General features: G+C 39.7%; 1 protein-coding gene across 7 annotated transcripts in view; it reads right to left on the bottom strand.

The window, feature by feature from the left end:
* DMD (dystrophin) overlaps window positions 1–14,346 on the bottom strand; it is a 2,261,655-nt gene that overhangs the window by 398,886 nt on the left and 1,848,423 nt on the right. The gene's annotated exons all lie outside the window — the stretch shown is intronic.

Below are 14,346 nucleotides of genomic sequence, written 5' to 3' on the forward strand. Positions count from 1 at the left end.
AGAGTTATAAGAAGTGATGCCTTCAACCTCATTTGTCTATACACAGATCAAGAAAATTATCATAGTAGAAGAATCTGACCTTTACATGGTATGTCTTCCTGTGTAACATTTTCAGCTTGAACCGGGGACTACAGCACTGATCCTGTTGCATAGCAATCCTGAGAAAACCCAGCGACTGAAAGAGCCCTGCTTTAAAATGCCAACTTTGCTTACATTCTGTTGACAGAATGAATTTCAGAGCACAGGCCTCACCAGTCAATAATAATAAACAGCCACTCTGTACTCCTCACTAAACGGTAGCCAGGCCTGTGGATGTGGGAGGGACCTCGCAGAGAGGAGGCCTGGAATATGCAACTGACAGTTTATATTACACAGCCAACTTTTCTTATCATTTTGCCATTATAAGCCAGAGACATTATAAATTCACTTTCTATGTGTGTTTCCCTCCTTGTTCCCAGCAGAACGGTCAAAGCCAAAGGAACATTCCTCAGAGAGCTGCTGGCTACTAGCATTCCTTTCTGCCCACACAATGAATGGAGGCTTTGTACATTATCTGACTTGCTCTGAGAGATTTGTATGCTTCTGTTCAACAAGTTTAAAAATTCATTCTGAAGCTCTGAACAATTGGATTGATCTGTGTAACTAGAAGAGCCCTCCCCCCCCCACCTTTCTAAAATTGAATTAAATTACTCTTCTAAAGGAAGGAAGGAAAAGTGGCAGCAATAACATATTACAAAATCTGAGGAACTGGCCTGTGTTTTCAGTCACGGCCTCTTAGATGCAGGATTTTGAATGTTTCAGGGGTCAGGTAGATTGAAGATGAATGACTCCTGTCACGGTTTTGGGCAGCCAAAGTATCACTCATGGACTCTAAGAAGAATTGTCTCATTCCCTTCGACTGGCAGGCAGGAGGGGAGTGTGGAAAAACCATGTCTGAATTCGAAAGAATAGAAATACTAAAACAGATCGAGGAACATCTATCTTTATCCCATCAAAAACAGGCTTGTTCTGGAAGGGAATAGCCTGATTTTGAAACTAGCTGATGTGGTAGAAAGCTAGTATTGGGCTTCTTGCTGAACGGAGCATGATCAAATATACATGCAATTTACATTTGTGTACCTACATGGGAAAACACGCCCTGCTGAATTTGCCACTTCTTCAGTGAAAGAGCAAAGTGAGGTTAACATATCTAAATAATTCAGGACTAAAACCCAAATAGATTCAAGTTCTCAAGATAACGCCCCCCACTTTTCTCTTTTACTTTACTCTTCTTGTTGTATTTGATTTGTTTGCTACCTACAACTGTGCCTCAGAGCATACACTTAAGGAATTAAGACCAAACCTTTTGTTGTCAACAAATGAAGATATTTTGACTGATACAATCAGCTTTCTACATTAGCACGCATATAAATCATAGTACATTTGAATTTTTACATCTTGCATTTATAGCAGAGACCCAGGCTTAACCAATAGTTCCTTAGAGATTATGTGTATTGTGAAGTCATCAAGACTTTGCTGAAGAAATGAGAGGTCTTCCTAAGCATATATAGGATGGTGATGCATGGGTCTGCTAGTTTTCATCTTTTCCATTTACACTGCCCTGAATTTAAACATCTGTGTTGTATCATCAAGAAAGAAATGAATATAAAATGGATAAAGTGGTATTTGTTGAGGACCAGTTATGTGTCTAGCCATAGCACTGTAGGAAATATAAGAGGAAGGCCAGAGACAGTTATCCTTGTACTTTTTCTAGAATCTAGTGTGCACTTTTTCTTTAACTCATTCATATTACTAACTACACATTGAGAATTCCCTGCCAAACCTCATAGATACTCAGATTAAAATTTCTTCCCTTGGAGATTCAGAAGTAGCTTAAGTAAAGTCCTGACATTGGCAAGAAAGTAACTCAACTCAGAATTACTTCTCTAATTAATGATGGTGGTTTGGAGCAGCAAATGTCACATGTATAGTAAGAGAGCTTTACAGTTTACAGTTCAGTCGCTCAGTCATGTCCAACTCTTTGCGACGTCATGAATCGCAGCACGCCAGGCCTCCCTGTCCATCACCAGCTCCTGGAGTCTACTCAAACTCATGCCCATTGAGTCAGTGATGCCATCCAGCCATTTCATCCTCTGTCATCCCCTTCTCCTCCTGCCCTCAATCCCTCCCAGCATCCGGGTCTTTTCCAATGAGTCAACTCTTCCCATGAGGTGGCCAAAGTACTGGAGTTTCACCTTCAGCATCAGTCCTTCCAATGAACACCCAGGACTGATTTCCTTTAGGATGGACTGGTTGGATCTCCTTGCAGTCCAAGGGACTCTCAAGAGTCTTCTCCAACACCACAGTTCAAAAGCATCAATTCTTCGGCACTCAGCCTTCTTCACAGTCCAACTCTCACATCCATATATGACCACTGGAAAAACCATAGCCTTGACCAGATGGATCTTTGTTGGCAAAGTGATGTCTCTGCTTTTTAATACGCTATCTAGGTTGGTCATAACTTTCCTTCCAAGGAGTAAGCGTCTTTCACACTTACAAATGTATCACTTTAGATATTCCTACTCCTTGCCCTGTGAAGTACATGGTATTTTCTCTGTTTTACAGATGAGAGCACTGAGGCTCAATAATGTGTAACTGAGTTGCCAAAAGTGTTAAATGTGGTCAAGGGATGCAGTTCTTTTGACTCTGGAAGATCATAGGCTGTCTACACACCATTTGCAATAAGCACTGGCTGTAACGAACAGTGGTTATTTACTCAAGCTGAACAAGATTACTGCTAACAAGGGGGAAAAATGACTATTGAGGCAAGAGCACATGGAAAGACAGCATTGCTGCTTTTGATCAAAATTTACCCACACAGATTGATTCGTTCAAAATGAAAAATGGAATCCTGACTACTCTTTTCACTTTGCTATTGGGCATCTGGGACCACCTGTGAGGCAAACTTCTTTGCATGGAGAAGGTCTCCTTACTACAAAATATCCCTGCTGACAGAACAGAAATTCTCTCAGCATTAATTCATTCCTTTGTCTAAAGGAACCATGTGAACATTACATGAAGTAATGAGGTGACATTACAGCAGGGACACAGTTTGACCACGTTCTTTTGGGTTGGCAGGCTGGTAGGGATTCTGTCAAACTGCAGGACCCAGGTTGGTTGCTCAGCCATGGAGCTGAGCATCCGTGGGGACCAGAAGGTTTCTTTAGGAAGTCGGCATGCTGGAGCGGAGATTTTTCAGTACAACCAGGCAGCAAGAGTCCTAGGCAGGGATGGAGACAGCCACAGGGGAAGTAGGAAGGCACTCACTCACACTAGCATAAAATTACCACCAGGGCATTTATCTAAAGGTGAACCTTTAGACTCAGGGACCCCAGAAAAGCAGGATGTTGGGATGCAGAGTCAAGTGGACTTCTCAGAGGAGACCCAACCTGGGCAAAAAGTAATTTCCACAGATATTTTTAAGGAGTTTCATTTCACTCCTGACTTAACAAGAAAACATCACTCAAGCCTTAGTTGCTACATTCGCTGTAAGTTTTCTCTTCTTTTTGTGATTGTATTCTTTAGGGAGACAAGAACTCATGAACAGGGGGAAAACGGATATGTAACAACAGAGACCAAGCAACAACATATATAATAAGGCTTCTTTTATGGCAGACACTGTCTAAAGCACTGGATATACATGAGCTCGTTTAATCCTCTCGGTAACTCTCTAGGGTGGACATTATGAACATCTTCTCTTTACACATAAGAGAATGAAATTACAGAGAGGTTCTGTAAAAAACACACAAGGTCACACAGCTAATAAACCATGCAGAGAGATTTTTCAAACCCTGGCCGTCAGACTCCAGGGACTGGACTCGTACCCACTAGGCTCTATCGCCTCTAACTTTTTTCCTATTAATTAAAACTGTTTCCTATTAATTTTTCTTAGTAATAATACTCCTGCTCAAGTTGCAGCAACTCTAGCACTGCCATTAGACAAGGTAGACTAACATTGTTTTCTGTATTCCAAGAGTGATTTTACGGTCTTATTAATATGGAGACTGTTAAACACATCTGAGGCAGTGAACAGATATATCCAATTCAACGAGAGCATAAAATAATTGAGAAGATGGGTGTGTTTACATTTTATGGTGCCTAGTACTGACAAATGTCATATGCCTGTATTAAACAGATGAATCCATAAAAAAAGAAAAGAATATGTAGTCCCTCCCCTCAGAAAGAGAACTTTAGTCTAAAGTTATGTATAATTATGGAGCAAATTTCAACTGTGAATATCAAGAAAGTTTGGATATGAGACAAGTAATACGCTTACAGGAGAGCAGTTTTAGGAGTAGGGAGTATTGTGTTTCCTGGGAGCATTTTCAAATCTCACCGCTCCTTCCTTTCTGAGCATCTAGCCTCCTGTCATAAGTCCCCTTTCTCAGCCTCCAGGGAAAACTAATGGGAAAGTGCAGTTACACAGACATAGCTTTATTCCCTTCCTCCTCTTTTCATTAATAGTTGCATAAGTTTAAAGACTGTTTCTCCCTGGCTTCACCAAATATTAAGTAGCAATACCTTACCTGCTGGGTTGTTTTGAGTATCACATGGAATAATTTTGGTAATATACTTTGAACATCATCCAGAGCCCAATAAGCCTTTAATGTGTGCTGTGCGCTCAATTGCTCAGTCGTGTCCAACTCTTTGCAACCCCATGGACTGGAGCCTGCCAGACTCCTCTGTCCATGGGATTCTCCAGGCAAGAATACTAGAGTGGGCTGCCGTTTACTACTCCATAAGTCTTTCATAACAATGATAGGGATTTCTTATGAGAATCAATGTGCAGGTAAAGGGGATAGAAATAGACTTTACAAAGTCATGGAACTTCGTTTGAGCCTTGAAGGATGGAGAAGGGAAGAGCGGGGTGAAGGGAAGAGGAAGAGGGTATTTCATGTGAGAAAAGCCTGGAAAGGACAGAAATGTGGGAAGGAGTTTGGATTATGAGCGAGTACAACAAATTCCATGACCTGATTGCAACAGGCAATGAGTGCTAAGAAGAACCAGGTAGAATGGAGTCAAGGTCCTGACACTAAGTAGGAGAAGACGTTCTTTCAAGAAGCCAGTAAGAATAGAATTTCTTAAAGAAAATAAAGGACAAAGATGAGATTATTAAATATTAAATCTGTATGGTTTTGTTCAACAAGTAGAATGATCCAGGGTGATCTTAAGTAGTAAGACAACCAGGGAAGAATATGAAAAGTTATGAAAGGTTTATTAGAAGAAAACTAAAGAAGGAAGATGCCAAGAATTAGTTACTGCTACACCGTTCTTTTTATTATCCAAACAAATGGTTATGATACTATTCTGAAACACCAGGTAATAGATTCCACATATTCTCTTTCCTATGTGTATGGTATTATTTGTGTCTAAAAAAGAACTCAGCAAATGATCATCTCCTTATCTTGAATGTAACTGAGAAGCAATAAAACAAAAATAACAAAAAGATATAGGAGAAGTAAGTGACCAAATCTCCCTAAAAAATTCATTGCAGACACACCATCTCTAACCTTTTCTGAAAGCAATTAGTATGTGAATAATGATAAGGTCATTAGTTCTCTTTACCGGTAATGTTTGCCTAATTCAAATAAGCTTGATAGGAAAAGAAAGGGTGATGATCTGATTTCCAAGAACTTAAAAGGTCAGAATCAGAAGATCCAAAATAGGAGAGAAGTTATCCTTAAGGGCTAAACTGAGAGCAGCAGGAAGTGGCACGTGACAGAGAAGCTGAAAGGTGTAAAAGGAGCCGCGGGCACTCAGAGTTGACCAGGGCCACACAGTGTGGAAACGAACAGCCCTACATATATTATTTGCCCTTGCAGGCATTACCTCACTTTAAAGCAAAGCAAAATAATTAGTGTTAATGACAATGATCCTGAATGAGCCAGAAAGAGGCAGATTTATGTTCAATAAACTCGATGTAAGAATAAAGTAGTGTATGTAAAACTCTTTGAATGAGTTTCTCCAACACAGTTATCCTGAAAAGGTGTTGATGCTTTAAAGAAGTTAAATAAAACAAAAACAAATATGCCAAAATAAAGCTTCTTAGCTTGCTTATCCAAAATGATTTGTTAAACACACACACACATATTTCGTTATAAGAACAGAAATTGAGTCAATCTTCAGAAACATGTACACCAATCTAAAAATAAGCTCGGGGCTGGTGCACTGGGAAGACTCAGAGGGATTGGGTAGACAGGGAGGTGGGAGGGGGGATCGGGATGGGGAATACATGTAAATCCATGGCTGATTCATGTCAATGTATGACAAAACCCACTATAATACTGTAAAGTAATTAGCCTCCAACTAATAAAAATAAATGAAAAAAAAAAAGCATGGGCTTCCATTTTGTGTGCCTGGTTTTTGTAATTTTTTTTAAGTCATTTATTTTTATCACATGTTACAAAAGTATCTGTCTGTTATGGACTGGAAATAAAACTAGCAAAACAAAACAGAATTATCCTTCCTAAAGGATTTTTGAGAAGCACCCATAGAAAGGAATTGGACCCACAATCGTGACCTTACAGGGATTCTAATCTAGCTGCTGGAGGTTCCTAACTTACACAGGAAATGCAGCCAGCTAAGCATTCACAGTGGGTATGACTCCTTGTTTCTCTTCTCTACGTGGCTATTATGCTTTTTTTTAAAAAGCAGGAGAAATGTCATCCCCAGAGAAACAAGAGTTAATTTGAGGGGTGCTGTTTGGCTCACAGCCTGGGTGCTCTAGGTAGATGAGGAGTGTGTTTTCAGGTCCACTGCATTGCAATATATCTTAAAGGAGCAGCTATGGATTTAGGCGCCCACAGGCTTTGCTTTAAAAATGGCTGTTATTAAGGTCCTCAGAGACTATTATCCTGTGGGGTTTGTTGTCTTCGCTTTCATATTGTGTTCAAAAATTCTCACGCTTAAGCACTCAAACACTGGTGAGAAGGGATCTGTTCTCCTGACGCAGTACATTCCCAGGTGCAAACCTTTATTTCAAAATCTAATCTTTAAAAATACCTGGCCTACGGTGGATTAGCCCAGAGGAAATGGAGCAAAATCCCATTTGTCAGACTGCCCTAAGCAATCCCAAATGCTAGAAACACATGATGCTTTCTCTCCTTGTCTGACCCTCTGGTTTACTCTATTCTGAAAATGACTTTCTAAAATTGAACGGTTCATTTCAGATATACTAGGCTGGATGTAAGATGGGATGTTATCTTTTTGCTTCTGCATCTTGTTTTTCCTGGTTTCTCTTTGTTCTGTCACAGTGCAAAACAGCCTGCCTACTTATTCATCCCACAAACATGTGTTAAGTGCCTGTTTTAAGTCCAAGATTTCATGGTGAGCAGTGGGAATCTATATGATGTCAGAAAGGTGTAGTCCCCATGCCTAGTTCCTTCCTTCATCCCTTCTTCCCTTCCTCCTCCCCTCTCTTTTTCTCTGTCCTTTCTTCCTCCCACTAATATTCAATATAGCAGCACCCAAGTCTGTGGTGGTGAAAAAACACCATATCTCTGCCTTTTTGGCATTCACAGCATAGAAGGATAACAAGAGAGAGAAACAGGATATACCAGGGAGAAATCTGGTAAACAGACGAATGTTCAGTAAAATAAGAAGGGGCTCTGAAGGTAACACATGAGGGAGCTACAATGAGAATAACAGCATAGATATGGTGATAACAGCGATGACGGGGTGCTCTGTGATTACTGTGGGCAAGGAACACCTAAGTGAGAAGGTTCAGTGTCAGCTGGGACTTACAAGATGGGAAGACCCTAGCCATGTTAAAACCTAAAGGGCACCAAATCCCTCCCAAGTAAAAGGGCAGACCTTTCCATCAGTTCTGTGATAGTACATTCTAGCCAAGATCTTTCCTAAGAAAGAAAAGTGGCTCGATAGGAGGTCAGAGAAGCTTGAGATAGCGTGGAGCCTTGCGGTCCCATGGTCAGAAGTTTGAATTTTATTTCAAGTACAATGGAAAACAGTAGAGGCTTTTAATGCAGGGTGGTGACATGGTGTGATTTAGGCTTGCAACAAATCGCTACATTGCTATGTGGAGATTAAAGAAGGCAGGAGAGGAAACAAAAGACCAGTGAGAGGCCAGGGGCTCTAATCCAGATGAGGTAATGGTGGCCTGGACTGGGGTGACTGTAGAAGGAGAGAAGTGGACTGATGTGAGATATAATATGGATGTTGGATTTCTTACACATACTCAGGGGTTGGATGATGAAGGTAAAGGAGAGGGGTATCTCAACGATGACTCCAAATTCCTAACTTGAGCAACAGATAGATGGTCGTGTCATTAACTGAGATGGTGAAAACTAGGGGGAAAGTCAATTTTGTGTTCTAGTTACATGTTATGCTTTAAAATGACTGTGAAGTGGAGATTTCAAATACATACGTGAAACTCAGAGTTGAGAGCCTGGGCTGGCTTTAAGAATGTGGGATTATTTGATACTAAGACTAGTGGAGGTGATGGAATTCCAGTTGAGCTATTTCAAATCCCAAAAGATGATGCTGTGAAAGTGCTGCACTCAACATGTCAGCAAATTTGGAAAACTCAGCAGTGGCCACAGGACTGGAAAAGGTCAATTTTCATTCCAATCGCAAAGAAAGGCAATGCCAAAGAATGCTCAAACTACTGCACAATTGCACCCATCTCACATGCTAGTAAAATAATGCTCAAAATTCTCCAAGCCAGGCTTTAGCAAAACATGAACTATGAACTTCCAAATGTTCAAGCTGGTTTTAGAAAAGTCAGAGGAACCAGAGATCAAATTGCCAACATCTACTGGATCATTGAAAAAGCAAAAGAGTTCCAGCAAAACATTTACTTTTGCTTTATTGACTGCACCAAAGCCTTTGACTGTGTGGATCACAACAAACTGTGATAGGAATACCAGACCACCTGACCTGCCTCCTGAGAAATCTGTATGCAAGTCAAGAAGCAACAGTTAGAACTGGACATAGAATAACAGACTGGTTCCAAATAGGAAAAGGAGTACATCAGGTCTGTATATTGTCACCCTGCTTATTTAACTTATATGCAGAGTACATCATGTGAAATGCTGGGCTGGATGAAGCATAAGCTAGAATCAAGATTTCCGGGAGAAATATCAATAACTTCAGATATGCAGATGACACCACACTTATGGAAGAAAGCGAAGAAGAACTAAAGAGCCTCTTGATGAAAGTGAAAGACGGGAGTGAAAAAGTTGGCTTAAAACTCAGCATTCAGAAAATGAAGATCATGGCATCCAGTCCCATCACTTCATGGCAAACAGATGAGGAAATAATAGAAACAGTGAGAGACTTTATTTTGGGGGGCTCCAAAATCACTGCAGATGGTGACCACAGGCATGAAATTAAAAGAAGCTTGCTCCTTGGAAGAAAAGTTATGACCAACCTAGACAGCATATTAAAAAGCAGAGACATTACTTTACCAACAAAGGTCCATCTAGTCAAAGCTGTGGTTTTTCCAGTAGTCATGTATGGATATGAGAGTTGGACTATAAAGAAAGCTGAGTGCCGAAGAATTGGTACTTTTGAACTGTGGTGTTGGAGAAGACTCTTGAGAGTCCCTTGGACTGTAAGGAGATCCAACCAGTCCATCCTAAAGAAGATCAGTCCTGAATATTCATTGGAAGGACTGATGCTGAAGGTGAAACTCCAGTACTTTGGCCACATGATGGGAAGAACTGACTCATTTGAAAAGACTTTGATGCTGGGAAAGATTGAAGGCAGGAGGAGAAGGGGATGATAGGAATTGGTGTCATGCTAACCAAGAGAGGAAAAAGGGTTTAAAAATGGAAGGAGCAGGCAACAGTGTGAAACAGTGTTAAGAGGTTGCTGTTTCAGTGGTTAAGACTCCGCATTCCTAATGCAGGGGGAGTGGGTTCAATCCCTGGTGAAGGAACTAAGATCCCACATGCTGCATGGTACAGCCAAAAAGAAAAAAAAAAGAGGTTGGTCACATTAGAACAGAACACTGTCTACTGGATTTGGCAACAAAGAAACTCATTGGTTACCTTGGTAACAACAGTTTCAGAGGAGAGGAAGAAATAGATATAAGAAGAAGACTTTAGAAGGTTAATGGACAGAACTATCGAAAAGTTTGACTATGACATTTAGATGAGAAATAAGGTAGAACCTGAAGAGGGATGAAGGATGAAAGGAGTTTCAGTTCAGTTTAGTTCAGTTGCTCAGTCGTGTCTGACTCTTTGCGACACCATGAATCGCAGCATGCCAGGCCTCCCTGTCCATCACAAACTCCCAGAGTTTACTCAAACACATGTCCATCAAGTCAGTGATGCCATCCAACCATCTCATCCTCTGTCATCCCCTTCTCCTCCTGCCCTCAATCTTTCCCAGCATCAGTGTCTTTTCCAATGAGTCAACTCTTCACATGAGGTGGTCAAAGTATTGGAGTTTCAGCTTCAGCATCATTCCTTCCAATGAACACCCAGGACTGATCTGCTTTAGGATGGATTGGTTGGATCTCCTTGCAGTCCAAGGGACTCTCAAGAGTCTTTTCCAACACCACAGTTCAAAAGCATCAATTCTTGGAGTTTAGGGGATGATTTTTTTATGTTAATATTGAGAGCTTATACTTGAGGTGGGGAATCTGATTTCAAGCAGTTGAGGAAGAGTTACAAAGATCCATGTAACTAAAGAGTACATAAAGACATGAGTATGTCTTAAAGCCTGGAATGGATGGGGGTGATTAACATAGAGTGAGACAAAGTACTGTACCATGGGCAAGGCCTAGTCTTTAGTGTCATAAGATCTGTTAAGATTCTAATTACCTCACTTGCTAGCTTTGTGATTTGGGGCCAATTATAAAATACTTCAAAACTTTTGTTTTTCATCCACAAATAGGGCTAATAATACCTACCTTATAAGGTTTTGGCAAAGATTAGATGAGGTGATGTGAGTAAAGCATCGAAACACTAACTTAATGTCTGATCTATTGAGAGCTGTCATTAAAATATGTCCGTCTGGACTCCTCTCCCCTTCTTCCACGACTCCATGCCTGAGAGCAAAGAAAACATGAGGTCTTTTCAAGGAAAATGAATACCAAATGCACAGAGATGAGAGCCAGAAATGTGAGCAGGAACTAAGGTAGTGGTATTGTGAAAGTCAACAACTGTATGCAAAGGGTACAGAGTAGACATTGAGAGCTTTGAAAGCAGCCTGGACATTATAACTGATCCTATAATAATAAGATTCCACTGGAGCTTCCACTGCAAGCATGACATAGTCAAAAAAAGAATTTGAAAATAATTGTTCAGGGAGCAGTTTTCAGGGTAAACGACAGCAGGGAGAGAATGGAGACAGGAAGTTTGGCTGATGGGCAGCCCCAGCTATCCATGACCCAATAAAGCCATGCCTCTGGAAAGAGAGGACTTAGGAAGAGAGATTCTGTGTTCTTCAAGTGCTCATAAATTATTGAAATAGCTGCATGTGTGACTCAACTTCATGCTTCTCTTGCTCTACCTTTGGAAGGTAGAATTAGGCCAAGTGATAACTACTCACAAAAGCATTTGAAAGATAGACATGTTATTTTAGGTTTCATAAGGAGTAAGAGAAACATTATATATGCTGTATTGCAAACACACACATACACACACACTTGCCCCTTGGTGTCAAGTCAGTTACAATGACAAGGCAATGACATTGACACCAAAGCTGCATATAGGACCAGGAGACTTCCACCTAAAATATATCCTATTAGGCACTCCTAAAATATGCAAGAGTAAGTTTTAAGGGACACGGAATCCTGAGAAAGGATAGGTAGAGTAATACTGCATTGGATGTTTCTCGAATTAAGATGCCATGGACCCAGCAGGGAACTAATGTAGGTATCCATTTGGCTCAGTACCTGAGTTACAAAAAAGATTGGCATGCCTTCATAATGTTGGTGATGGAAGATGAGTCCTTAGATAGAGTTTTCTTTTTTACTAATATATCGAAAATTCCTCAAAAAACTCCATACCGTGTTACACTATTTTTTTCAGATATTGCTATACAGATTAATTGCTCATAACTGAGTGAGCATTTTGCTACATGGGATAGATATCTTTCAGGAGATCACTGCCAATGGTAGTCCTGAAAGACCTTGACACAAAATTCTAGATCCTGCATTTCTTTCATAGAGACAACCACATATGCACAGTCTACAACGGTGAAGGTAATTTCCATTTGGTATTATGTTTTACTTGCAGGAATCAGCCTGTTTGCAGATAACTGCCCTTATCTGAGAAAGACCAGATGGGCCTTTTGGACACTGAAACATTTATTATTGCAGAGCCATGATGAGGGCTGGGGGTGAGGGTAGAGTAAATGGATGAAATGGGGCAGGAAACTTAAGAGTTAGCATCCCTTATACATCTTTTACATCAACTCTACAAAGAAAGTCTTCTCATTCCCTAGTTGAGGAAACTATAATTTGGACAGGTGAAGTAACTTGACCAAATTCCACAGCTCTCATATGGCAGCAGCAGGATTGGATTAGAGATCTGTCTGAATTTATGTTCTTATTTTTATTGTCCCCACCCCCCACTTTTCCTCCACTTCTCAACTAGAAAGCAAGTGAATTCTGACTTGGGCTACATGTAATCCAATACAATAAATAACTCATTAAGGCAAATGTGAGATATTTGGATTGAGAAACATATTGTGATGCTTTGAATGGGTTGGCTAGGCAATAGAATGATTTTCTAGGTAGCTATTAGATTATTTATATTTCCTCAATCAACTCTGAACTAATACCTCTGATCATTGTGAATGGCTCTAAATAAATGGAATATATTCTTATTCTTAAAATAGACAACTATCTTCCCATGAACCAAGATACATCTGGCTATATTGATCTGTACAATTTATCTATATTATGTATAGAGTTCAACGTTCGAAAAGTGCTTATTTCCTGAATCTCTTTGTCACAGAGCTATTTTTTTCCTCTAGAGAAACACTGTAGTTGAAGATTGTATATTACAAATAAGCAATTAGTTGATGTCAAGTCTCATCTTATCCCAATAGCAATCTGTAAGAAGAAGGCAAGAACATATGGCCAAGTGCCATAATTATTTTTGATAATACGCTAGAAATCATAACAGCCATGTAGCTAATTTCCTCTAGCTTGTTTTAATTATAGATGTTGTAAATGGAGAAAAACAACTTTATTCCATTTCCCACTCCCCTTAAAACCCTCATAATATCCTGACATAATCACAAAACACCCCTACACTGAGGCAATCATTTAGAAAAGGGTTAATGATGCAATAAATCTAAGACATTTCTATATTTTCTTTCACTTTAAATAGGACAATTTCCAAGTAATTTACAAACACACTTTGGACACAATTATATTCATTGGTGGGTACTTCTCAGCCTAAAGCTTAGAAATATTACCTTTAAAGTGAATTATAGGTATCCATAACGTTTGAATGTTAAAGAAGGTTCTAGAACCATGATGTTAACTAAAGCCCTGCTGATATAATTGGGTCTGATTCCCTGGTGTTCTTTCATAAGTTAATTTATATCTACTACCAAGTAGAGTACATTACTACTTTTGGAGAGTGTTTTTCTGTGCTTAGGGAGTTACTTCATCCTATTTAGCTTTCTTCTCTCATGGAAGAGGAGAGATAGTGATGGGGAGAGAACAATTACTCTTTTTAGAATACTTTTCCTCAGTACACGAGGAAAAGGAAATAGAAAGGGATATGCATGTGGACATTAATATAAAGGTAGGTAACATAAGCATATCTGCCAAGTGAAACATGACATAGATGAGAAAACTAAATCTTAAAAAGTATCTGGTCAAATATCTTAGATATTTTTTCACTGCTAGAACCTATTTTGCTGAGGCCAGAAGCTCATTCATGAGTTTTCTATTATATACCTACTAATCCTTCCCAAAGCACTCCATTCAGTTCATAACATCTTACTGAAGCAATCCTAGGGCCTTTGGCCATGAGACAATGCTTCCTTCATCTGAAAACATGGAGAATTAAGAAACTATTACCAGAAGAGTAAGGTTTAAGAAGGCTTATGTGTTTCCATGCCCATAAGATAAATTATGTAAGTTTTTTAAAGAACTAGAACAGAGAAAAGGATGTTTTTATAGATTATTTGACATACAAATTTTTACATGGGAGCTACATGGTAGTATCTGTTATAGAACAGTAGAAACCTGCCTCACAGTGCTTTGAAACTTTTCAGTTGGATTTCATCATTGTCACTGCTCTTGATTACAAATGAAGAAGTCTAGTTACCCCAAGAAAGTGACATGGTAAACAGGCCATGTCCATAGTGCTTTACCAT

Source organism: Odocoileus virginianus, chromosome X (assembly GCF_023699985.2).
Source record: "Odocoileus virginianus isolate 20LAN1187 ecotype Illinois chromosome X, Ovbor_1.2, whole genome shotgun sequence".
NCBI lineage: Eukaryota > Metazoa > Chordata > Mammalia > Artiodactyla > Cervidae > Odocoileus > Odocoileus virginianus.